The sequence below is a fragment of the Callospermophilus lateralis genome, chromosome 4 (genome assembly GCF_048772815.1).
Source record: "Callospermophilus lateralis isolate mCalLat2 chromosome 4, mCalLat2.hap1, whole genome shotgun sequence".
NCBI lineage: Eukaryota > Metazoa > Chordata > Mammalia > Rodentia > Sciuridae > Callospermophilus > Callospermophilus lateralis.
The window spans coordinates 71834163-71860212 of record NC_135308.1 but is presented as its reverse complement, the minus strand read 5'-3'; the positions used below and the strand labels follow the sequence as shown (position 1 = coordinate 71860212).

Below are 26050 nucleotides of genomic sequence, written 5' to 3'. Positions count from 1 at the left end.
TGGAGCCATGCTTTGGTGATTCAGGAACCCCAGCACAGGGTGACTCTGTGCACAGGTGGCTCTCCACATGGGTGTGGGGTGGCATTCCCCCACAACTCCCAGCTGTGACGCGAGAAAGCTGGGCTGGCTCTGCCTTCAGAACTCCTAAGGGCCGCAGTGGCTCAGGGCAGGTGGGCTCTCTATAGCATTTCTTTAGTGGTGATAACAGCTTTAACAACTGCAACTTCTTTAGCCCCAGTTTTATTTCTGCCTTTAAGTTCACGTTTTCCAAATCTTTCTGCTCTGCTTTCTCTCCTGATTATCACAACAAATTTGGCTAAAAGCTGCAAGCAATATCCATTTTATCACCTGAATGCTGTGCTTCCTAGAAATTTCTTCTGCCCATTAAGTAGTACATCACTTTTAAAATCAGCATCATAGAGAGTCTCAGGAGACAAGCAAAATACAATTTCTTGGCCAGAGTATAACAGGAATGGCCTCTACTCCAATTCCAATAGAATCCTTCTCTGAAACCTCTTGGTCCCTGTCTTCACTGTCCGTGGTCCTATTGGCATTCTGGTCTTCTGAGCTCCCACCAGAATTAGTCCTTAAGTTCCACTTACAACAAGCTAAAGCATCTCCAGCTTGCACTGCTAAACATCTTAAAATTCCTCCCACCAATTTCAAAAAACTACAAAAAGCTTCTGAACCACATGATCAGGTTAGTCATAGCAACTACTTTGCTTCTGGTACAAATTTCTGTTTTAGTCAGCTTTTTCACCACTGTGACTAAAAGATCCAACTTGAACAATTGTAGAGGAGGAAAATTTTATTTGAGGGCTCACAGTTTCAGAGGACTTAGTCCATAGAATTCCAGCTCTTATTCATCAGGGTTCAAGGTGAGGCAGAAAATCATGGCAAAAGGGTTTAATTCACTGGTTAGGTTAAGGCTATAACCCAATCATTTCTCCTTTTTGCATTGTCTCACACATGAGCTTTTGGGGGACACCACATCTAAACCATAACAAACACTTTAAGTAAAACGTAAGAACTTTGCAACAATATAGTTTGATTTATTCCCTTCCTAAGTGCCAATGTTGTTTTATATTTATGAAAAGTATGTGGATTTTAATCATATTATATGTTTATGATATTTACCTCAAATAATCATATGCATTTTAAATAAAATTAAGAAAAATAAGTATCTTTCAATTATTTTTGTTGTTGTTTGTGTCTGTGTGTTTGTCACTTACAGTCTTTATTATTACTTCCTTTAGATTCAGGTGTCCATCTGCCATTTTCTGCAGGATTTTATTTGTTATTCCTTGTAGCAAAATTCTGTTAATGAATATTATGTTTCATTTATAATAAAATTCTACTAATGAATATTATGTTTCATTCATAATAAAATATTTATCTCACCTCACTTGTATGGTTTTATTAATTCTTTAAAGTTATACATTGTATTGGGGTTCATTTTGACATAATCATACATGCCTGAAACATAATTTTTTCCACTTCAGTTCCCAGTACCTCCTCATTCCCTCCCCCCTCCTTCTATCCCATGTTCCCTTTCCTTTAGTCTACTGGTCTTTTTTCTGTTTATTTATATTTTTTCAAATTAATGCTATATATATATATATATATATATATATATATATATATATATATATAAATTTCATATATTCATATATCTTTATAGATATATAGATTTTAATTAGAGCTTTTATAGTTATATGCTACCTAGATATATAAAAGTAAAATCACTGTTGCATATTCAAAGATGCACATAGAACAACTAGGTTAATTGCAATCTGCTTTCATTTTTGAAGGATATTTTCAACATATTTGGAATATATATTATTTTTTTCTTATATAACTTAAGAAATATCATTCAATTATTTTTCCTTGTTTTTATTTTAAAATATGCAATTGACAAAAAGGAGTGAATATATTAAAGATATAAAATGTGATGGTTTTATATATGTATACATTGTGTAATAATAACCATAATCAAATTCACTGCCACATCTACCACCACCCATGGTGTACATGAGATTCCCCAGAACTTGCTCATCTTATAAATGAAAGTTTGACCAACATGACCCTTTGACCAACGTGTTTCCATTTTATCTTCCTATGCACCCTGACAACCACCATTCTACTCATTAAGTCTGTAAGTTTAATTTCTTAAGATATCACATGAAAGAAATGATGTGTGTATATGTTTATTTTTGTGTGTTCATTTTTCTATCTCTTTGTGGGGACAAGTTCATGGAGTACTGCATACTTGGCATACATTAAGTGCACCTGAGTGACAAACCACTCCCCTCCTGCTACGGGCATGAGTGGTAAACCGCTTATTCCATTGGCACAGCCCTGGGCATAAGACTACACGTTGCAGTCACAGTGCTTGCTCTGCAGCCCACTCCTCAATTGGTTGCCTCAAGGAGAGTTGGCAAAGAATTGTATTGGTGGCTGCCCATAATCTGCCCATATACTGCCCAAGTATATATACATGGTAACTACACAATAAAATCAGAACTGCTTCCAGCTTAGTCTCCAGAGGTCTTGATTCCTGACTACGCAGCCACTCTCTCCTCTACCCTGTTCCATGGACCTCCTTTTTGGACGAGAGAGAGCCCATGCATCTCTTTCCATTGAGAGGATCTAGAAGTGACTACCACAAGCAATAAGCCAAATCAGACAAACTTTCTTTATTTTGGTCTTGAGAGATAGATAGATTAGATAGATAGATACCATACTTGTAACCATGCTTGATTCTAAGGCAGAGAAGAATAAGATGTACCAGGACCATCTTGTTATGCTCTAAAATAATAATGTGAAAATTACATTTTATAAAAACAAAACAGGCATTTAACGTACATAAACATTTTTTCAAGGAATGCATACCGTAAGAAAGGATGAGTCTAAAATATTTGAATCATGATTCATCTCCACATCTTATTTCAGTATAATGGAAGCTAGTAGGTACAAGGCCCCTCTCTGCCATACTTTTACCTAGGATTATAGTTCCATAAGATCAACAAGTTAACCATAGTACACCTGGAAGATAAGTATAGAAAAACAGAGAAATAGATAATTAAGGGTTCAAAAGGCCTAAATTTAATTGGATCACATGCTGTGGAGCAATTTATAACCCAAGGTATTACAGTGAACTAAACCAAACTTAAAATTCATAATGGTTGTAAAATAAAACATCAAAACTATGGTCAAGAATTTAGGTAATTAAAAATAAGTACATTTAAGTCACGTATACACACACCCCAGGTCACAAAAAGAACAGGTATAAATGCTAATTGTAGTGGGTGTTTAAAAAAATAATTAAAGTGTTAAAATATTTAGTTTCAAGGGATACCTGATGCTGTGGAAACTAAGGTTAAAACTCATGCTCTTCCAAGTGTTGGAATCCCCTAAACTACAGATTTAGTTGAAATTTCAGGAGGGTTAAACCCTAAAAAGAGGTAAACCAGAACTAGTCTCAGCCTTAACAAAATTACCTAACTGATTTATTCTGATTGGATCTGCCTTCCTGCTTTAAAATTCAAAGATTTATTTTCTGGAGCAAAATAATTTCAATAGGAACAAAACTGCTTATTTTTGAAAAATCTAGAATTCAATAAAAACTGCTTAGGAATGATGAGAGAATAAAGTAGTGGAAGATAAAATAAACAATAGAAATAAATCTACAGATGATGGAAGTCTGACATGAACAGATAAGAACTAGAAAATAACAATTATCCAGACTCCTACCTCTGCTGAGTGCATCGAGAAAATTAAAATGTTTTTCCTGCCTCAAAAATGAGGAAAAGCAAATGAACTACAAAATCATAACTTTTTATTTTTTCAGTTTATTCTTGTAATTGAAGCCACACATCATCCAAGGAATCCAAATTCCAAAATGAATGGTCTACTCAAATATGTATATATGACATAAGATAAAGTTCTAACAAATTGTTCATAATAAAGTGTGGGCTGCCTTCTCAGTCTGGAAGAATTGAGGTAGCAGAAACAAGGGTACCTCACACTCATAATATCTTCTTCCTGGCACTCCACTGGGAGCTCTCTTAAAAAACTAGAGGAACACAGGAGAAAATATGGGGATCCTCAATATCAGAGTTCAAGAAGTGATCAACACCAATAGGGGAGTGTTTTAATCTTTTTTTTTTCCTGAAACCAAAAAATCTGACAAAAACAATTTAAGGAGGGAAGGTTTATTTGGGGACTCATGGTTTCAGAAGTCGTAGTCCATAGATGGACTGAAACCAAAGTTTTAAGGTGAGACTAGATTTCCCACTTCACCAATTTCCTCTGGGTTCTTGTATTCCAAACTTTGATTTAAAAAAAATTCATAGACAATCATGGAAGGCAAGAGTAAACAAAGTAGGATTTATTTGAGTGAGAAGAGACATAACTCCCACCATGTGGGAGAATCTGATAACAGAAAATCCCATTTTGGTGTGCCAGTTTAGGAGTTTATTTTTAGTTCTGGGCAGAGCATGGAGTAAAATCTATGTAAAATAGGTATTGAAAAATCATCCTGGCTGCCACCCAGGTTCACTTCCATCCTCCTTTCTATAACTTCCACCTGGATTTACCCCACCTTCCATTTTCCACTACTGGGACAAAGGAGTTGGCTGTAAATCCACAGGTGAGCCTCATGGTCTTTTACATTTGAAATAGGCCTTGTTGGTGCTCATTAATGTGTCTCTAGGTGTGGTTAAATGGGGTCCATTATCCTGACTGCCTAGTCATTTTACCATCTATTATTTTATCTTCATTCCTTCCCCCCCTCTGAAGAAGGCACTCTAAATGCTTTTAGAGTAAAAATGAACATTCCAGTTGCTTCAGGCTGAAAAGGGGTATTGAAAAGGACAGCATTCAGGGTCCTTCCACAGAGACCTGTCTAAAGACTCCTAGTAGAAAGAGTGCTTTGTCTTGGATTCCATGGGTAAGGCCATTTGGAGCTTGGGCATCTCACACATCAGTGCAGTTCACAGGTCCATGGTGGTTGTTGGCAGGTAACTCATGGCAGGTAATGGACAAGGCATTCATAGAGCAAGAGTCATATTAAGACAATAAACAAGAGAGCAAACATTATTTTCTATGAAATAATTAGCACAAAAGTAACCATTATTATTAACCAGTCCCTGAAAACTATAAGTGACTTATTAAATCTTAGGGTGTGGACTAACATGTCACTGATTTGTGAGTGAGGGCCTCTTATTGGAAACATTAGTAAAGTTGTTAGAAACATATACATTACATTAAGATTTCACAATGGCTTAAGGATTCCTCTTGAGCTATAATGCCATCTGATTTTTGTAAAACAGCCTTTGTATTGGTGTTACGTCTGTCTAGTAGAGAGATTTTCTTTAGCTGTATAACCTCTCAACTTTACTTTTCAGAGAAATGGCAAGTGTGCATCTTAAGTTGCACTAAAAGAATCATTATCTTTCTTTTTAAATATTCATATATAACTTGCTTTGTTAAACCTTTCTGCCAGGTTTTTAAGATCAAATGAGTCAAAACATCTTTCTTACCTACTATTAACAGTCAGCTGAGGTTCCTCGGGGTGTCATTCTAGGGAACTTGTGAAATATCTCTTAAGCTTCTATAGTGCTATCTACCAGGAAGGGTCAAAGTCTTGATGACCTCATGTGACTTCCCTTGGAAGCATTAGGCACTTTATTCTTCAATTATTCCCCTCTTTGCAGCAAATGTACTTGTTGTTTTCCTTTCTATAGAGTCCCATCAATCCCCTTGATTGGAGGTCATGTGGCCCAGAGTTTCAAAGCTGTTAGAGAATTCCCCCTCATTCCCTGGGTTCAAGCTGACCACAAAGGGCAAGAGAGAAATATTGGTTATTCTTTGCCCTTTGACTTCCTTAATTTTGGGTCCCCTGGTTTTAAACATCCAGTAGGCCAGTTTTATTAGTTTTAAAGTGAGAGTAATGGGTTGTACGTTAATGATACAATCTTATAGTAACCCCTTTTTGTTTACTGAAAGTAGCACCTATCTGTCCTGTAGGTGATGGCTTATTATCTCAAACTCACTCAGATGAGATAAGAAACAACAAGCAACAGAGTTATAAAGTTTTACAATAAAAATACAAAAAAGATGAAATTATCAAGAGAAACAGTATTAGTGACCAGAAAGTCTTATTTGATACATAAATGCATCTCATTAATATGATAAAGCCTTTATGTACTCAAACAGATGTAAACCAGATTTAAAATTGAAAATTTATTTTTTAAAAAAGAGGCAGTAGTTATTGGTTAACTTTCCTGAATTTTTAAAACTTTTATATAGCACATAGACAAACCCTGAGAATTTAGTATATATTCTCTCTAGACATACATATCTAGGATGTCAACCTGAAATAACAAAAGTTGCTTATTTAACCAGTGATGGTGATATTATTTAAAGGACTTTAAAATAGGTCCAAATTCATAAGACTTAGTTTTCCTATTTAACAAAACTTAACAGCCACTAGAAATTATCTTAATAGATAAGCATATCAATGTTTTAAGAAACCCTGTTGTTAAACCTAGAGAATTATATTTTCTCTGTATCAGTATATTAAAATTTGACTTTAGTAAAACTTGATTATAGTTAACTAAGTCACATATGAACATTTTTGAGATTCACCTTTCATAAGCCTTCTGTAGCTTACACATTTTAGAGCTTATTTACCCAACAAGTTAACCAAAATATATTGCTATACTTATGACTTTCATAAATTTACACTTTGAAACAATCTGTGAAATTTCTGAATTAAAATAAATTATGCCTTTTTAACAAGATTAAATACTCTCGAGTAACTTTAATTTAAAAATGGGGGGTGTACTGGAGATTGAATCAGGGGTGCTTAACCACTGAGCCACATCCCCAGCCCTTTTTAATATTTTATTTAGTTACAGGATCTCACTGAGTTGCTCAGAGCCTCTCTAAATTTCCCAGGCTGGATTTGAACCCAAAATCCTCCTGTCTCAACCTCCAGAGTTAGGATTACAGGCATGCATTACCATACCTGACACAGTTGAAACTTTTTGTACTCTTTGTGCACATAGAATTAAACTCTGCTAGAATTTTAACTCTTCATAACCTTGCTTTCAGTGAATACCCAGAACAAAGCAATCTTTAAACTGTTATCCCATTTTTGAATCTATAAAAACACACCTGACAGAGCTGGGGATATATCTCAGTTGGTAGAGTGCTTGCCTCGCATGCACAAAGCCCTGGGTTCAATACCCAGCACCACAAAACACACACACACACACACACACACACACACACCCTCCCACACACGAAAAATCCAAATGCGTTACTTTACAGAATTTAGAAAAGTATTTGAGTTTATATTTAGCTGTTGCAAATCAATCATATGTCTCTTTTAACAAACACATTTATGAAGATTAATGCTGTTTGTTAGATCTAATTTACTCATTTCTAACTTTAACTTAAGGTTATCTGTGAAAATCAAGATATCAGACAAGTATAGCCACATTTTCCCTGCTGGAAAAAAAATCCTACAAGCAATGGACATTTTTTAGAAAACATTTTTGATTGGCTGACCACCTAGAAAAACATGTGAGTTAACTTCAAAGATGTCTTTTATTCTTACCAATATTAATTGACCCTTTGGTTAAAGCTTTATATAAGTCAAATAAACTTAAAAGTCATTTGGATCCACTAATTAAATTTATGAGTACTCATTTACCTATAAGCCAATTTTGATCCCATGTACATAATATATGGATACAAGCACACATATTGACACAACAATATAATACACAGATGTCCACACATACATAAAACAGGAAACAAATTTTGTTGTTCTTTAGTAAGTATTAGATCTCCACAGATAGGAGAAAATGCTACAAATGTTCACTCAAGTTTCTATTAAAGTCTTTAGAAATTAAAATAGAGCAAATCAGACTTCACATGACTTACACATAGAGTAGGCCTATATAGTTGGAAATGTTAGTCATAAACTCTGACGGTCATGGCAGACACTGAAATCAAGGTTTAGGTGGCCATTTGTCCTCAATGACCATAAGATTTGTTCCCAACATCACCATGGTTTATGCTCTCCTTAGAACTTTGTAAAAGGAGTTTTTTTAAGGTAATTGAGAACTAATCCTTGAAAAAATTGGCCTCTGAATAAAATACAGCAGGAAGAAAAATCAGGATTATACATTTAGGTGCACAAAACTGGAGGTGAGTTCACCAGTAAAAATTGAGCTCAAAAAAGATTTTTCCCCCCCAAAAAAATGAAATGGCCAAAATTACTCTAATAAAAAGGAGTATGCAGGACACATTTATCAGATCAGCATGCACTTTTGGATCAGATTAGAGTTAGCCCAGATATCAAAAGAATGTGGGAGACTGTGAAATCCTCATACACAGGATTTTTGTGGTTTTTTTCCCCCTGTGCCCATCTGGAGAGAAAAAAATATCCCCTGAGAATTAGGGTGTCCCCTGATATTCCTGGCTTACTGTGTTAAGTCCTTGCTGCAATGTTGTCATCAAAGTAGCCTCTTAAATGTTTTCAAAAGGTTTAGGACTAGAGCAGTTGGCTTTTCCGGACCCTTTTCTGTAACTTAGGGAATAAAACCCAAAGTTATGAGAAAGTGCCACAGTGGTTTGGATTTAAAGTTGGCACTTTTTTCTCTTTGGTCTGAACTGTTTGGGGCAATTGCTCATGCAACTTTAGCTGTAAGGTGGTGTTAGAGTTTATGCTCCCTTCAAGAGTTAATCTCTCCCTGTCCTCCAACTAGTATTTGGGCCAAGCTTGAGTATAGTAAACATTAGGCATCCTTCCCCGGGGTTTGAGTGTCAAAGGAATCCCAATGTCCAAGTTCTGTGCCAGATGGTGTGTTACCCATCTGAAAAACAATGTAATAGACTCAAGATTTGTGACCCTACACTTAATCTAGTAGGTAGGGGGCAGTGGACAGAATGTCTTAGAGCGATTATAGAGCTTTTCCTAGGGAAACAGGCAGAGTTTAAATTTTAGGGACCTATTATTCTTCCTAGTAGGAAAAGACTATCTTAGTCTGATAAAGTGTAAACTGGCAGAACCAAGTATTGGTCAGACAGGATCTGAGATTGAGCTCCATTTTTCCTGAGGAGATTGCTACAAGGCAGATAAAAAGAAGCAAAGAAAAAGAGGAAACTCACTCACACACTGGTAGATGGACAGGTAAGGCTGCTCTACCTTGGAGTCTCAGATCACACTGAGAAGCTACCTCAGCCTGGGATCCAGGGTGCTACCAAGTGAGATCCTCCCTCCACCTTCAGGCGAAAGGCCATGAAAAGAGATTAAAGCCGAGATGGAGCTTCCATTGCCAATCCATTGGCTTTCGACCATCTGCATTCACACTAGAGAGTAGTACTGGCCAGAGACTTACGGTGCTTCAAAAAGAGACTTCAGTTTCTCAGTGAATGGATTCCCATGATGGCCATGACTGAGGCAAGATCAGACCAACATTCTCTCCACCAAAGGCAGAGAGGGATTGATAAGCCTCACTCCAGCAAAGCCTTTCCCCTGAATCTTAAATCTGACAGCCCCACTATTCTCTTTTAACTGGCTGACAGGGTCCCGGTAATTTTTGATAGAGACAATGTACAAATTGGAGTACAGGACTCCTGGAAGAAAAGCAAAGTGATAGAGCATTAGAGTTCATTTCACTCACCCTTCTGAAGGTCCCATAGAGGCCAAGATGAATCCAGAGTTTTGAGATGAGACTAGGTTCCCCACTTCACCAATTTCTTCTGGGTTCTTGTCTCACAAATTTTGAAGAATAAAATCCATGGACAATCATGGAAGGGAAGAGTAAACAGAGTAGAATTTATTTGAAAAAAGATAGAATTCCCACCATGCAGAAGGGGACCTAATAGCAGAAAAACCCATTTTGGTGTGCCAGCTTAGGAGTTTATATATGATTCTGGGCAGAGCATGGAGCAAAATCTATGTAAAATTGGTATTGAAAAAGCACCCTGACTACCCCAGGCTCACTTCCATCCTCCTTTTTATAACTTCCACCTGAGGTCACCCTCAACTTCCGTTTTCCACCTCTGGGACATAGGAGGTGACTGGAGGTGTTCCCACAGGTTACCCTCACGGTATTGTACATTTGAAAAAGGACTTGTTGGTGCTCATTAATATGTCTACGGGTTAGCCTCTAGGTGTGGTTGAATGGGGTCCTTTATCCTGACTGCCTGATTATTTTACTATCTATTATTTTATCGTCATTCACTGCATTGCTGTGGGCCCAAGGCAAGGCAGAATATTGAGATAGAAGAGAGTGGTGGGGGAAGATGACTCTGCACAATACACCAGGAAGCAAGAGGAGAGGAGGGTCCCCTCACCACAAAGAAAATATATACACCAAAGGCAGGTCCCCAGAGACCCACCTCCTCCAGCTGCACCCTACATCTGCCTACAGTTATCATCCAGTTAATCCCTATCCGAAAAAAAAAAATCAATGCACTGATTGGATTAAGAACCTCATGACCCGATTATTTCACCTCTAAACTTTCTCTAATCTAAACCATAACAGAGAGAAAAGCAAAGCCCTGTCATCTTCTCCAAACACACAGATGCCCACAAGTTGTCTGGCAGGGTGACTGGATTGGGTCCTCTTCTTTCACCCTAGAAAGTGCAGTGATTTTTCTTCAGTAGAATCAGCATTTATTGGAAATAAACCAATCTCAAAAAAGCAAAGGTTGAATGTTCTAACGTGCAGATGCTGGCTCACAATAGAGGGGAAAATCACTGGAATAAACAAGGGGATTTGGGGGGAAGGGAGAGGGGATGGGAATGGGAAAGGCAATAGAATGAATCAGACATAACTTTCCTATGTTCATGCACGAATACATGACCAGTGTAACTCCACATCATGGACCACCACAAAAATGGGAAGTTATACTACATGTATGTATGATATGTCAAAATACATTCTACTGTCAGGTATAACTAAAAAAGAACAAATTTTAAAAATTTTTAAAAAGAATTAGCACTTTCATTTAAAATAAAATAAATGCTTTCTCCCCTCCCTGAAGAAAAATAAAAAGAATCAGCACTTATTTTTTATTGATTCTTTTTAGTTATACATGATAGAATTCATTTTGATATAATTAAGTATGCAATATATTTTATTCTAATGAGGACCCCATTCTTGTGGATGTACAGGATGGTGGGATTTATTTTGGTGTATTCATATATATACATAGGAAAATTATTTCAGACTCATTCCACTGCCGTTCCTTTCCCTATCCCCTCCCTTCCCTTCATTCCCCTTCATGTAATCTGTTGAATATCTATTCTTCCACTCTCCCCTCTTATTGTGGGTAAGCTTCCACATATCAGCAAAAATATTTGAACTTTTGGCTTTTTAGAACTGGCTTATTTTACTTAGCATGATAGACTTCAGATCCACCCATTGACTTGAAAATGTCATAAAGTCCTTCTTCTTTATGTCTGACTAATATTCCATTGTGTATATATGTTGCAGGAAACAGACTGGTCCAGAAGCAGCAAGCAGCACTCGGAGAGAAGGAGAACTCCAAACTTTATTTTATGCAGCGGGCCCAGAGGAAAACAAAACTCCAAATTCTGAGCTCCCCTCTACTGTTTCTCACAATAATTTATGGGCTATCTGGGGTCATAAATTTTCTAGTCTACCGAGATACAGTTGTGCATGGGGTTTCCATTAGGAAGCACGTTTACAGAAGCAAAGTGCTATAAAGAGAAGAACTGGCTCTGCCTCCAAGGCCTTCCATAAATCTCTAACCTTGGTTCAGGAGCCTCCATGGGTGCATTTATACTTCAAAGGAAAGTAATCAGACTCCCAGGGTGAGTTATCTACAATCCAAAAGGTAGAGACCCACAGTCAGGCTTCCTGGTGAAAGGCTGGAGAGGGGAGGGGAACTGACCACTTCCCCAGGCATGGGTTTCTTACCATAACCTTTTTTATAATTTCATTTCACAACCAGGTCTGGTTTTGCCATCACATATGTACCACATTTCTTTTTCCTTCTGTCTGTTGACGGGCACCTAGGTTGGCTCCATAGGCTATTGATGTGGCTGTATCACTGTAGTATGCTGATTTAAAATCCTTTGGATCTATACCGAAGAGTGGGATAGCTTGGTCAAATGATGATTCCATTCCTAGTTTTTTTTAGTAATCTCCATACTGCTTTCCAGAGTGGCTGTACCAATTTGGGGTCCCACCAGCAATGTATGAGTAAAACCTGCACTTATTTATGTGTAGGTTGGTCTTTATTGCCTGCAACGTTCAGACAACATCACTGCATTTTTGGAGGGGATTTATTAAGGGTGTATTCCATTGATAAGGGATCCTATACCACTTTGCTTCAGTCCAAGAATCTACTTTGTAGCAAAGGATATTTAGCAGGGATTTTATGATCATGGAACCCAAATCCTACCTTCTACCCAAAATCTGCCGTTTTAACCAAGTGATAAAAAACGCCTGTTGAAGGTAAAGCTGAAGCATCAGCTTAGAGATGATACCCACAAGGATGGAGTCTGTCCTCTGGGGCACAATATATTTAAGCTGAGTTAGTAACAATGATATGGTGCTGTGTTTCCAACCAGTAAGAACATATGGGTCTGTATATACCCTGAGGGATCCTTAGTCCTTCAAAATGAAAGATCAGCAGTTTCTCAGAAGAAAAACTTTCCCTTCCTTGGATTGACTTAGTACAGAACAGCTGGGGAGACAGATCACTTACCATGCATTACTCTGAGCTTTCTCCTTCCCTGCTCAGATGAGGGAAGGTGCTGGATTTGTGCCTCTGAACCTGCAACTTTGTAACAACTATGAAGCCTCCAGGTATTCATGAGCATTCTCTTATTAAACACCTAGGACAGCATGAGATGGAACTGAGATCCAGTTCCCTCAGGGTTCTCACAATCTCCCATTGTGCCTGAAGCTGTGACCTCACCAGCTTGAGCACCAACAGGTAACAGCAAGGGGCTAGATTCTCCATGTTCTTCCCATTGTCAAAATAAGGTTTTGCAAATGATCCACACAAATCCTATCCCTGGGATCGTCTTTATATCAATTGTATATGGTTGTATCCTTGGACCTTTCCTCTTCCTTTTTTTCATTTTCCTGCTGATTCATCAGTTCAGAAAGAAAAATTATCAAGGTAGGCACTGAAGAACACCAAGAGTTTGGGATAAGGAGAGCAGTAGACCATGGGTAAGAAGAGGTCCACTGTGATGAGCCTACTGAATCTGCATCCTATCCTTACTACATTTTCTGGGAAATGATGCTTGTTTTTCTCTGAACCCCATGCCTCGGTGACTTTGGATTAGAAGTGCCAAGGAAAGATGGTGTCATGTATGATGACAGTAAGTTCAGCAGGCAGCCTAAGAACAGAAACTAGGTTAGGACTGGAATAGGTTAGGACTTGGCCAGGAATTTTCAGTATGCACATAAACCATAAAAACAAAGTGGCCTCTGATGCTCTGAGAGCAACCCCACAGTCCTCATGTGGTCTATATGAAGGTGTTTCAGAAAGTGACTTGGTCTCAATTTTGATTCCATATGAATATTTTCTGTGTGCAGCATTATGTGAGGTCATCCATTATGACCATGAGACCAGGGAGGAGAAAGAGCTGGCAATCAGGTGGATATTCCTTGTCCTCCCTAGCATGCTTTCTCTGACAGTCATCATCTGGGGTGATTCACAGGATCTGTGTGTCCACTATCTGCACATGGCATTCCTAAATCCCACTTCAGAAGCGACTTTCTAGTCTCAAGATACCATAGATCTTTCTATGGACATTGAGTCTTCTCTTTGGAAAGAAAATATTTCAAGGCTGAGTTTTTGTTCTGAAAATCTCATTTCCACATGTGTGAGCTTCTCTGCTCATGTCTATCCTGGAATGTTTGTTACTGTCTGATGATGCAGTGGCCAAGCTGCCACTGGCAATGGGAGTGTGGAGATTGTTATTTGTGGAAATGTCCTATGCAATGTGGGCAAATCCACTCTTGGGAATAAGAACAGAGATAGGATATGGCTAAATGTAAAAGAGACACTGAAAGGAATAGAGCTTTGAGAAGTTGCAACCTCCATGTTCTGAGAGGGAGAGTCTGCCTTCTGGGTGACCATTCTTCAAGTAATTAAGGGGCATTTCTCCAGCTGGTTTAAACTCTATGTGTGTATGAGAGACAGAGAGAGAGAGAGAGATACAGACAGACAGAGATCTGTGCCTGCCTTTTGACTCCAGAGAAGAAGAAATGGTCTGGGCTCTTCATATCCTTAACTGTTCAGATAGTTTCAGATATGTGTTCATGTGGAGATAATGTGTCTGTATTCCCAAACAAAACATCTGATTTGACCAAAAAAAATTGTCACAAAATTTTAGAGTGGGAGAATTTTTTGAATATCATTTTTTTAAAAGATACAAGGATTTGGTGAACATTTTGTTTAAAATTTTGAAGTTGGCATATCTACCAATAATTTAGAGTATCTTTAATTTCAGACTTTGAGATTATCACTACTTGAAGGGATCACTGGGCTTGCCTAGCCAAATAGTTTGGCACACATGAAGTCACTGAAAGTGGGTAACGGGACTTCTCAGAGTCACACAGAAATCACTTTTAGATCCAAATGTTCCACCCCATTTCCGTGCTTTCTACCAGGGACCCTTTTCTCCTCTCAGAGGACAGATAAAAAAAAAACTAGAAAATATAATTACAAAAATGAAAGACCTTCAATTCTTCTGAGCTTTATATGTGAAATGGATGAGATAGAGACACCCAGGACCACTTTCAGAGAAATGTGATCTAGTGACAGCATGCCATAGTGCTTGGTTTCTAGATCACCTGTCATCATCATGAAATTCTTAGTTTTTCAACTGGCAGCTCTGTGTTTTAATTATGTCATGGGCCTCAGTGTACCCAAGAGGACAGTTCCTCCTACACAGGTAAAAAGCAGGTTCCGTATCCAGGAGCCTAGACTTATTTCCTGGGAAGATGAGGTTGAGCCATTAATTGCCAATCCTCCCAACAAAGGCAAGATGGGGTGGGTTCATGATTTTTAATTTAACAGGATCACCTTCCCAAGTCATTTGTGTTATTTCTTGACACCTTTGGGGAGAATAGGAAGAAATTCGAGATTGAGAAAGGCATCCTCCTACAGTTACATCCATCTATGCATTTTTTTGATACTGAAATCATATCTTCCCACCCAGTTACAGCCATCACATGGATTATGATATTTTGGGGCCAATTCAGAATGTAAAAACCAAAGTGAGAAATACCATTAAAAAGACAAATCACTTACAAAGTATTATGGTACTATATAGTTATTAATATATTAAGATTACCTTGGTAAGTGTGTATTCTTTGCAGCGGGGCAGGTTTGGGGCAAGTGAATTAATCCAAAGTTCTTTAACACTCAAAATAGAAGTACGGGCTATATAATTTTCAGAGCTTGATGCAAAATGAAAATGCTCAAAAATTATTAAAACTTTGAAGCGGGTCTGGAACAGTTCCCCCAGGACCAGACCTTCTAAGCAGGGGGCATTGTACAATTGCTTAGGTCACAGTGCCCATGAAGCCACACCTGATCCACAGAATTTCAGAGCTGGAAGACCAAAATAAACCACAGCCTATGTCAAGGTGGTGTTGTCCCTTGTGAAGATAAAAATCATAGCAGCAGTATCCATTTGAGCACTTTCAGGAAAAGCTAGAATTATCCCTGTGGGCATTTGGGAAGCCAAGATTTTGTCACTTTGTGCCCTTAAAGAAGAGACAGTAATGGAGTTAACCTTCCTGCAATCAATTTCCTTAAGATTTTGTCAGGGGAAAACTACATTGTTCACAATTCCTTTCTCTGATTCCATTTCCCTAATTGTACAGACTGAGAAACAGCTCTTTACAGACTTCTTGATCAATAGTTGATATTGTCCTATGCATCTAAAGTTTGGTAGAAATTATCTCAATCTGTATCCCTAGGTTGCTGTGCTTTTATTGCCCTTGATTCTGATGACTCTAGAGAGCTTTATTTTGTCTCTGGGTCATAACTATAATCAGACCCTAAATTTGCTATCTGTTTTTTTTCACATTCTCAGAGGAGAAGAAACTCCTGAATGAAGCGGACCCCAGATGTGATGAAGCGGACCCCATATGTGAGGATGTTAACAGAGCCTGTGGAATGCCATACCAAATCCCAATGTACCTGTATTGACACAGTTACATTGTGGTCCAGGGTAGAGGTTCAGAATCCATCACAGTATGTGTCCAGATAGGATAATGCTGACTTGTGTCCATTTTTATATGTTTACCAATAATAAATTCTTTGGTCCTTTTAGACCAGTTCTGTGTAACTGGGAAATCTTTGTGAACATCTAGAAATGTCATCACAAATTTCTTTCATAGAATTCATAATATGGCTACTATAATGCAGAGATGTTTGTTTTCTCCTGGGTGAAATCCTAGACCAGTAACCTGTGCTCAGACTGAGTAAGATGCCAACTGCCGCTCTTTCTCTCCCCACAGATGATGTCACAATAAAAACACCTGAATATTCCAGAATTGTTCTATGCTATTACATCATCTTTTCTTGCATAATTTTGTTCCCTCCCCCCATCATGACTAGAATTTGGTTTCATAAAGGCAGATGCAGGTGTAACAGAATTTCCTGTAAAAATAAACTAACCGAAAATATTGGAAATCTAAAATGTTCTCAGAAACATAAATTGGAACAGGAAAATACAAGACTCAGGTATAAACAGAATTTTTTAAGTTGTTAACTTGAAATGTTAGTTGTGAAGATTCTTTATAAGTAAATAAATTTATATATTTTAAATATAAAGACATTTATAAATATATATATATATATATATATATATATATATATATATATAAAATAAATAAATTTCCCAATGTATTTCTAAGCACATTTCTGCCTTTTCATGGTGGAGTTATTGGGTTGAGCATCTCATATCTGCCAATGGATAATGAGCATTTGTCTCTTAAGAGTTTTCAATGAAGACCTTCATATATTCTCAACTATACTGATTTCCATTTTATTTTATTATTTATCTTTTCTATGTTGAGAATGAACCCCTGGCCTTGCACAGGCTAAGCAATCACTCTGCTGCTGAGCTATTCCCCCTTCCCTATACTGATATCAAAAAATGTAAACAAATTCAAGTGAACCCATAGCACAGTTGGGTTTTAGCTGGAGAAATAATTGTTTCTTCCCAGTTCACTTTCTCTGTCTATGAGAAAAGATCATAAACTCACCTCTTTCTTGGTAGGTAACAGTAGTCCTAGCAGTGGGTTACAGTTGGAGTTAGTGATGTTCTGTTGGGCTCTCGACTGTTCTTGTTTCCTCAGCATGTTGTAACCAGGATGAATGTGGATATTCATCTCCACTCATATCCTAGAAGATACTGATGTATGACATCTTGGGAAATAGTTTTATTGTAAGAAGTAATACTCTCTCTAAATTATTCTATATTCTTCAAATTATGTGTTTTGAACAAAGTGAAGTAATCCTCTAGGTTCAAGCCAGAGGTACAGAAAAGTCAAATGATAAGTTTTAAATGCTAAAAGTATTTATTTAATTTTATCCCCACTTCCCAACATATGCCTGTCGGTGAAGGGAAGGGGAATGAGGTAATTTCTGTCCTGCTGTCAATAGAACAGAGTAGTACACTGTGCAGAGTAGGGTCAGACTTCCTAAGCTTCACAGGAAAATTATCAGAGTCAACCATTTTCTGGGCATCAGCTGCAGATAACAAGAAGATGAATCACTATCCCTATATACACTCTGGAATATTTCTAACAGCTCTCAGATGTGTTTGAACTATCATGCTTCTAACCACTTGAATTTTTTTAATATCTTTATTTTATATTTATATAGTGCTGAGGATCGAACCCAGTGCCTCACGCATGCTAGGTGAGCTAACCACTTGAATTTTTAGTCTATTTCTGCCTTTCCTCTCTCTTCCTCCTATCGTTTCCCTGCCCAGTTTTACCTAATATATGAACATTTTACTGTTTCTTCCTTCTCTAAAATATTATTCTTAAAAGCTTTTGGGGTCTGAAGTGGTGCTCAGTGGTTGAGTGCTTGCCTCACATGTGTGAGGCATTAGGTTCGATCCTCAGCACCACAAAATAAATAAAGATATTGGATCCATCTACAATTAAAAAAAATATTTTTTAAAAAAAGCTTTCTTTACATAACCCACCTTTACTGATGTTTTGTGTTAAAGGAGAGCTAAGAGTAAAGACATGGATCTTAACAAATCAACCTAATCTTAATATCCCACTATTGTTATACTTCAGCCCTTCACTCAAGGGAATTTCTCTTTGGATCTCTTTCTATGTTCACTCTGTGACCATTACTTAGTCTACTCTCTCTATTGGCCTTTTCTAATTCCTTTCTTTTACAATGAAATGGCTTACATAAGCCTCTTGAAATGGCTTACATAAGCCTCTTGAAACTGACCCCCTCCATCCTCAGGTATAGAGAGGTAACAGGAGAATAATCCATTAAAACACACTTTTTTCAAATAGAGGCAAAGCAGAAAAATTTTGTCTACTTAGAATGCTAAGTTTTGCTCATGAGCAGAAAATCACAGGAAAGTGTTATGTTCCCAGTAATCATTACCAGTCTGATTTTCTGATTCTCATAGTTGAGGTCTCATGCACAAGCTGAAACTGTCAAACAGAATTTACTCATTTTGCCTAATCTGAGTTGAGGCCAGCCTTGCACTGGTCCAAGAGGAACTGCCCAATTTCTATATAGAAACACAACAGCAGTTTAGCAGATAAGTCTGGTTTGTGAGTGCTAACAAGCACCATGCTCACATAGCAGACTTCAGGAAAGGAATTTAAATCTAATTATAAAAATTGGACACTGACTGAAGTACTGTAATACAACAAACATAACAGCACTAACTTTTGCTACTACTACCCACAACCCACCCCCTTTTCCTGAATGCAAAAGTAACTGTTTGATATAGCAAGATTTTCCTTCCTGTTATATACCACTATGGTCATAAATGCAAATGTGTCTAATGATGAGCAGAAAAACATCCTGCACCTTTGGTCATATCTGATTAACAGTAATGTAAGAGGCCTTGCTGATCTCTACTTGGCAGAAAATTGTGGGGTAACTGTGGGGTATGTTTTTGAGTGCTTTGAAAGATCCATAGCACCTATAGAATTTCTTAAACTAGTTGATCACCATTGATCAATCATAGAGATAAAGGGGCATTTAACTTGAGAAATTTCAATTTGATATAATAATTAATAATATTTCATGTAGTTTGGCTCACAAAATGACAACAACTTATAGCATGTTCTCTAAACATATCTTCTTAAATTGGATAGGGTGTTTTATACACCATGCCTCCCTATTTCTTACAAAATGCTAAACTAACAGGGGCTGACCACTCCCAAAATCAACTCTAGAGAAATAGTAGTGATATGGGAATAGGTATTCAAGACCTACTAGGGCGAATCTCTCCTTGGGTGAACTGAAGCCTACTCTAACCTGGCAAGTGAGAGAGCAGTGAGTGTGGCTGGGTTAGAGAAGGGCATCAAGCTCAGAAGAGGGCTGTAGGGGAGACAATGAAAGTTCTAATTTGCATTTCCCTAATTCATTTTATTACTTGTGCTATAGCTACAGAAATTTGTGGCAGCAACCTACACTACTTTCTATGTTGTGACTCAGGGAAATACAAAGGTTACTAAGTTGAGAAGCTAAACAGTGAAAAAAGGAACAATAGATAGGCTGAAGAACAAATTGGTGCATTGAACTATAAATCTACCAAGAAGGCCAGAGAAAATAATAGAGGTAGAAAATATCAATGAAGTGCTAAAGAACATAGAGATAGCATCTACTTATCAGGATCCCCAGAAGGGAAGAAACATAAACCTGAAAAAAAGGAAATTTGAAGAACTGAGAGATGGGAATTTCACAGATACACACACACACACACACACACACACACACACACACACACAACTAAAGTCAGTTATATTAATTCACCATTTTGTTAGGAATAGATAACATATAAAAAACATCCCATTTAAGAACGAAAAAAATACTTGTAGATTGCCTCTCAAGTAAGATAAATGAAAATAACAAGTCAAGGTAAATATAGAGAAATTTTTAAAATAGCAAGGTAAAATTTCCAGAGAAAAAGGAACATCATCTGCCAAGAAAAATCAGGTTGATTCTAAACTTCTCAATAGCAACAGTACTTATAAGAAAATAAGAAGGTAAAATATTTCTTGAGAGTTTTAAAAACAAAATTTTGAACTTAGAATAGTAAATATAGCAAAAATTTAAATTTGGTCTAAGTCACAGTAAAGTCCTGGGTTATAAATATCTCCACCGTCTGATCCAATTAAATTTGAAACAGTCGTCTTTGCACCATTTTTTCAGACTTGCTTTGACACCAAGAGTGCTCATTTTGGTTATCTATTGCCCTGTTTTCCTTGGTTAATCTCTAGCTGGACTATGGTTAGCTTATTGTTCTTGTAAAACTACAGCATCCTCTTAATTGCTTACCAAGAAAAAAATATATCTACTGTTTTTGAGAACAACCAATATATCTTGGATATTAACCTTTTATCAGATATATGGTTTGCAAATATTTTCTCCCACTGTATGGGTTGCCTTTTCTTTTGTGTACTGTTCTCTTTCCTGTGTAAAAGCTCTTTGTTTTCGTATGGTCCCACTTGTCTTCACATTCTGTTCCAAACAGAGTTAGTTATCCCAGGGCCAACTATGAATCTATTCTTATAGAACAAAACCCCTATGCAGCACTTGCCACTGATGGGAGTAAAAACCACTTACCTTGGGCTTAGACTCCTCCCTTATAACCAAGATACTGGACAATTGCAGTATCTTGTCCTTTCTTGTTTTTTTCAGCATGGAACTTCAACCTCTGAGCTAGCTGGAGGGGATGAGAAATTACGATAGCCCACCCAACCTGGGGAGACACTGCAATACATGATGAGAGTATGGCAGAGGGAGGGCCTGGCATTCTCAGCTGCATTCACCAACTTCCATTATACTCTGATGAAGAGTAGATGTGGGTTTTAGTTCAAGAGCATTAGGCCATGCTTTCTTATTTAGTCAATTTCCTTGAATGTTTTTCCATTTGCTTTATGCCCTTAGAACAATATCCAGAAATATTAAATGGTTGTTATGGTTTTATAAGAAACTATTTTCATCTGTTCCAATATTTCTCTGGGGAGAGAGTCTGTGGAGCTTCTCCACTACTATTATAGAATTCTCTCTCCTTTGTTACTTTAGAGCAAAAGGAGATGATCCTGGTTCATCTTATTTTTCTGTGCTCTAGAATTAAGCATGCTTACAAGTATGTTACACATAAACCAATACCAAAATGAACCAGTTTTTCTCTTGGTTTGCTTATTGCCGCTAGAATTTAATTACTAATAGATCCTTTCAGTGAATAGAGCTGGAAAAAAATGTACACTTACAAATAAATATATATACACACATTGTTTCTGTTGTATATATACATGCAAATATAAAACTATCTTATATTTTCCTTCCAAAAGAGACTGTAAAAACAATAATTGAATCAATTTTCCCATATCATGGTTATATATCATCATGTGTCTTCTGTGAGGGACAACAACATTTCTGATCTTAACTTGTATAAGTTTTATATATCATTGTATAACTAAGTTTTCTTTCTTCTTAGATATTCTTCATATGGTACTGTAGCAAGAAGTTTAGATTTAAAGGCTTTAAAAGTCTACTAAGTTTCTTAACGTTAAGTGAAGTGATAAAAGCAATAACTTGTACAAAGCTTCAGTAAGCCATAGGTGCATGTTTCAATATCTAGAACAATTATGAAAGCATAGTAAAAGAATGTATAGGGGCTGGGGTTGTGAGAGCACTCACCTAGCACATTTGAGGAACTGGGTTCCATCCTCAGCACCACATTAAAAAAAAAATGAATGTATAGGGCTAGGGATATAGCTAAGTTGGTAGAATGCTTGCCTTGCATGCACAAGGCCTGGGTTCAATCCCCAGCACCACAAAAAAAAGAAAAGAAAAAAGAATGTAAAACTGTTGAGAGCCACAGCCGAAGGGGCCCCAGCAAACTTCCAGCTGCCAGTAAACTTCCAGCTGCCAGCAAACTTCCAGCTGCCAGCTGATGATTGGCTCACAGCGGCCCCAGAAAACTTCTAGCTGCCAACTGATTGGCTCCTCTGTGGGGATGCTCATTGGGCTGTTTCCCCGCCCTTTCAGACCATGGAGCTGCTCATTGGGGGACTTTTTTGGCTCCGCCCACATGACCCAGCCAATCGGCCTCAAGAGCAGGAGGAGTGGGGGAGGTTGAGAGGCTTGTGGGAAGCCGCTGGTGGCAGTTGGGCTCTGAGGGTTTTTCCTGAGGAGTGTGTGGTTTGGTGTGTGTGTTCTAAAAATAAAGTTCATTTCTTTTGACAAGTGGTTCCTGAATTGTGCCCAGCCAGACTGCGGCATAAAACTAAAAAAACTAAAAGAGAATTATTAAGACTTTTTTTATGATTTATTATGTTTTCTGATTTACTCAAGCGTTCATTTCCTGTATCAGTTTCTTATCCACATATCCTTTCACACAAACTTAAATTTTTACAGATAAAAATTCACACTTTAATAATAAAATAATTATAGATTATTATTTTAAACTTGCCGCAGTCTGGCTGGGCACAAATCACGAACCACTCAAGCAGGAACAAACTTTATTTCCAAACTCCCCTGAATGTCACGCATGTGGCCTTCTCCAAGGACACACCACCAACAACCTATTAAGACATTCGATTGATAGAAAATATAGCAAAAGGATTAAGAAAGGCATAAATCTGGCAGGTGAAAAAAATCTAAGATCATAGATAAGCACATAAATTGGGGGTTTGTTTTTATTTATTTACTTTAGTATTGAGCTTTATGATTTCCTTATAATATTTGGGATATTAACTCCTTATCAGATATATTGTCTGTAAATATTTTCTCCCACTCCACATGCTGCTTCTTCATTTTGTTCATCGTTTTCTCTACTGTGCAGAGATTTCAGCTTGTTGTCGTCCTACTTGCTTATTGTTACTCTTGTTGCCTGTGTTTTGGTGTCAGATCCAAAAGTATCACTCCAAGACCAAAACCAAAGAGATTTTTCTCTAGGTTTTCTTCTAGGGATTTTAGGGTTTCAGACTTTATATTTAAAGTTTGAATCCATTTCAAGTGAAGTTTTGTTTATGGTGTAAAACAAGAGCACAATTTTATTCTTTTGCATGCCAATGTCTAGTTTTTCCAACATCTTCACTTAAAGGTATTTTCCTTTCCCTATTGCAGATTCTTGGTTCCCTTGTCAAAAATTAGGTTAAATATATATATATATATATATATATATATATATATATATAGAGAGAGAGAGAGAGAGAGAGAGAGAGAAAGAGAGAGAGAGAGATAGATGAGAGAGAGAGAGAGAAATACACACATACACACACACACACACACACACACGCATACTATTCAGTCCCCCAAAAAGAAGAAATTCTTTCATGTCTGTTGTAACATAGATGAACCTAGAAGACATTATGTTTAGTGAAATAAGCCAAAGAAAGGTAAGTACTGTAGATATCACTTATATGTGAAACTAAAGAAGTTAAATTCACAGAGAGTAGAATGGAGGTTGCCAGGGACTAGAGGCAAAGAAAATAGAAAATGTTGGCCAAAGGGTATAAATTTTCACTTATCAGATGAAAAAGTTCTGGGAAATCCAATATACATTATGAGTGGTGATAAATGTGCTAAGTAATTTATTGAAATAATCATTACATAACATATACATATATCAAATCATGCCATTGTATACCATGAATATTCCTTGTCAATTAAATATTTTAAGATAAAGGTAAAGAAGACAATGTAATATTTTCAAAGTGACATAAGAAAAGTTACTAATACAAAATTCTATATACAGTGAAAATGTCCTTCAAACATAATGGCAGAATAAAGACAATAGGACGATAACTAAAAGAACCAATAATTTTTTTAAATTTTTTTTAAATGAGAGAATTTGCTAACAAATTTTCACTACAAAAATGCTAAAGAAAATTCTTCAAGCTAAAAGAAAATGACAATAGATGGAAACCTGGATCTAGAAGAATTAAAAACAGCAAACATAAAAAAGAAAGTTCTTATTTTTCCTCTTTCTTTAAAATACATATGACTAGGGGCTGGGGTTGTGGCTCAGTGGTACAATGCTCACCTAGCATGCATGAGGTACTGGGTTCAATCCTCAGCACCATAAAAATGTAAAATAAGGATATTGTGTACATCTAAAACTTAAGAATAAACATTTTTTAAAAATAATATGACTAAAATAAAGGGGTTATCCAATGAAACTCCAAAGATCAGTAGAGGAAAAGGGACCAAGGGGTGGGAGGAGAGGGTGGGGAGAGAGAAGGACTGGGCAATGATATTGGCCAAATTATATTATTATTTTGTGTGAATGTTTGAGCATATAACAACAAATCCCATCGTTATGTACAACTATAATACACCAATAAAAAATGTGGAAAGTTAAAAATAAAATATATATGATTATTTAAGGCATAAAACAATAAAACTGTAGAATATATGTTAAAATTTATGAACATATCATATATTTTACATATATGATATATTATTATTTCTGAGGAAATATAATATATATATGTATAAATATGCAGTAACACTTAAGATGGAAATAACGGAATAGCTAGAACTATATTGTGGCAAAGTTCTTTTACTTCACCTGCATATCAGGTACAATATCACTTTTAAAGAGATTGTGAAAATATAATACATGGAATCATTTATTATGAATAATTTTCTTCCATCGTAGGTAAATGTACAAACTATACTGTAATGAAGAAGACAGAATTCTCTTTTGTTTTGGGAAACAATATCACAACGGGTTCTCTGAAGATTTGATTGCTCCAAAAAATAGAACTAAATGGCAGCAAGCTCAATATCATCATAGCCAGGGTCTTCTTGTCCCAGGAACAGAGAGAATCCTGTCCCTTCCATGCTAGAGTTGACAGCTTCTCTGGGAGACTGAGGAGAGGTGCCTGAAACAGTAAGGAAAACCCAAGTTTCATCAGTGACAAGGCAGTAGAGACCTCTTATAGAAGGAAAGACAAGTACATAGTGGCTGCAAAATACCTACGTGGGCCCAGAGCTTGTCTGAAAGGCCAGACAGAGCTGCCTCATTCTGAGGGCTCTGTGCAAAATCTGGTTTGATGTCAACAAGAGAGATGGTTCAATAACAGTAAGGAATACAAAAGAGCTATGGGCACTCTCTTCCACAGCAGGCTAGACTGATTCCTTAAAAAATGGAGGCAGTAGATGACTTGTCTTGATTCTTCAGTATCTCAATAACAATTTGTTATTTGTCAAATACTTGACAAAGTATTTATGAAAACATTTTGGGTCCTCTGGCAGATGCCCAAGGAGGGCAGCTCAACCACATCCCAGTCTACCATTTCCCCACCAATACCCATACATAAGCAGCAAGCCTGGTCTTAGAGGAAAATGTCATATGTCCGTTGAAATAATGAGAGAAAACAGTCTCTTCCTTCTAACCTCATATACCTACATGAGCTCTTCCCTGTTCCTGGCTTGTTTCAGCTATTTCATCTCTTCTGAAAGGAGAAACATATTGTGTTTCCTGAGTCGCTGCCCACCACATGTTGGATGTAGACATGTTTGTATGAGTTGCAGAAACTTTTTGGATTTATTTCAATTTTTTAAATCTAAAACATATGTGTTCTGACAACAAATATAGGGACTCTTTCAGATCATGAGAAGTAATCTGAGAGGTCTTTAAATAGAAATGTGAGTTAAATCTATGAGCTATAAAATTTTGTTTCGGGGAAACCATGTAACCAAACATTTGAAGTTGATATTACCCTCTATTAATGCAGAATGCAATGGCTGTAATTAAGGGTTGAAATTTCTTCACTATAAGAAAGAGACTATT

At 37.0% G+C, this 26050-nt stretch overlaps 1 pseudogene; it reads right to left on the bottom strand.

The window, feature by feature from the left end:
* Positions 1–8938: 8938 nt before the first annotated feature.
* Positions 8939–26050, bottom strand: part of LOC143398293 (antigen WC1.1-like) — a 55890-nt pseudogene continuing 38778 nt past the window's right edge.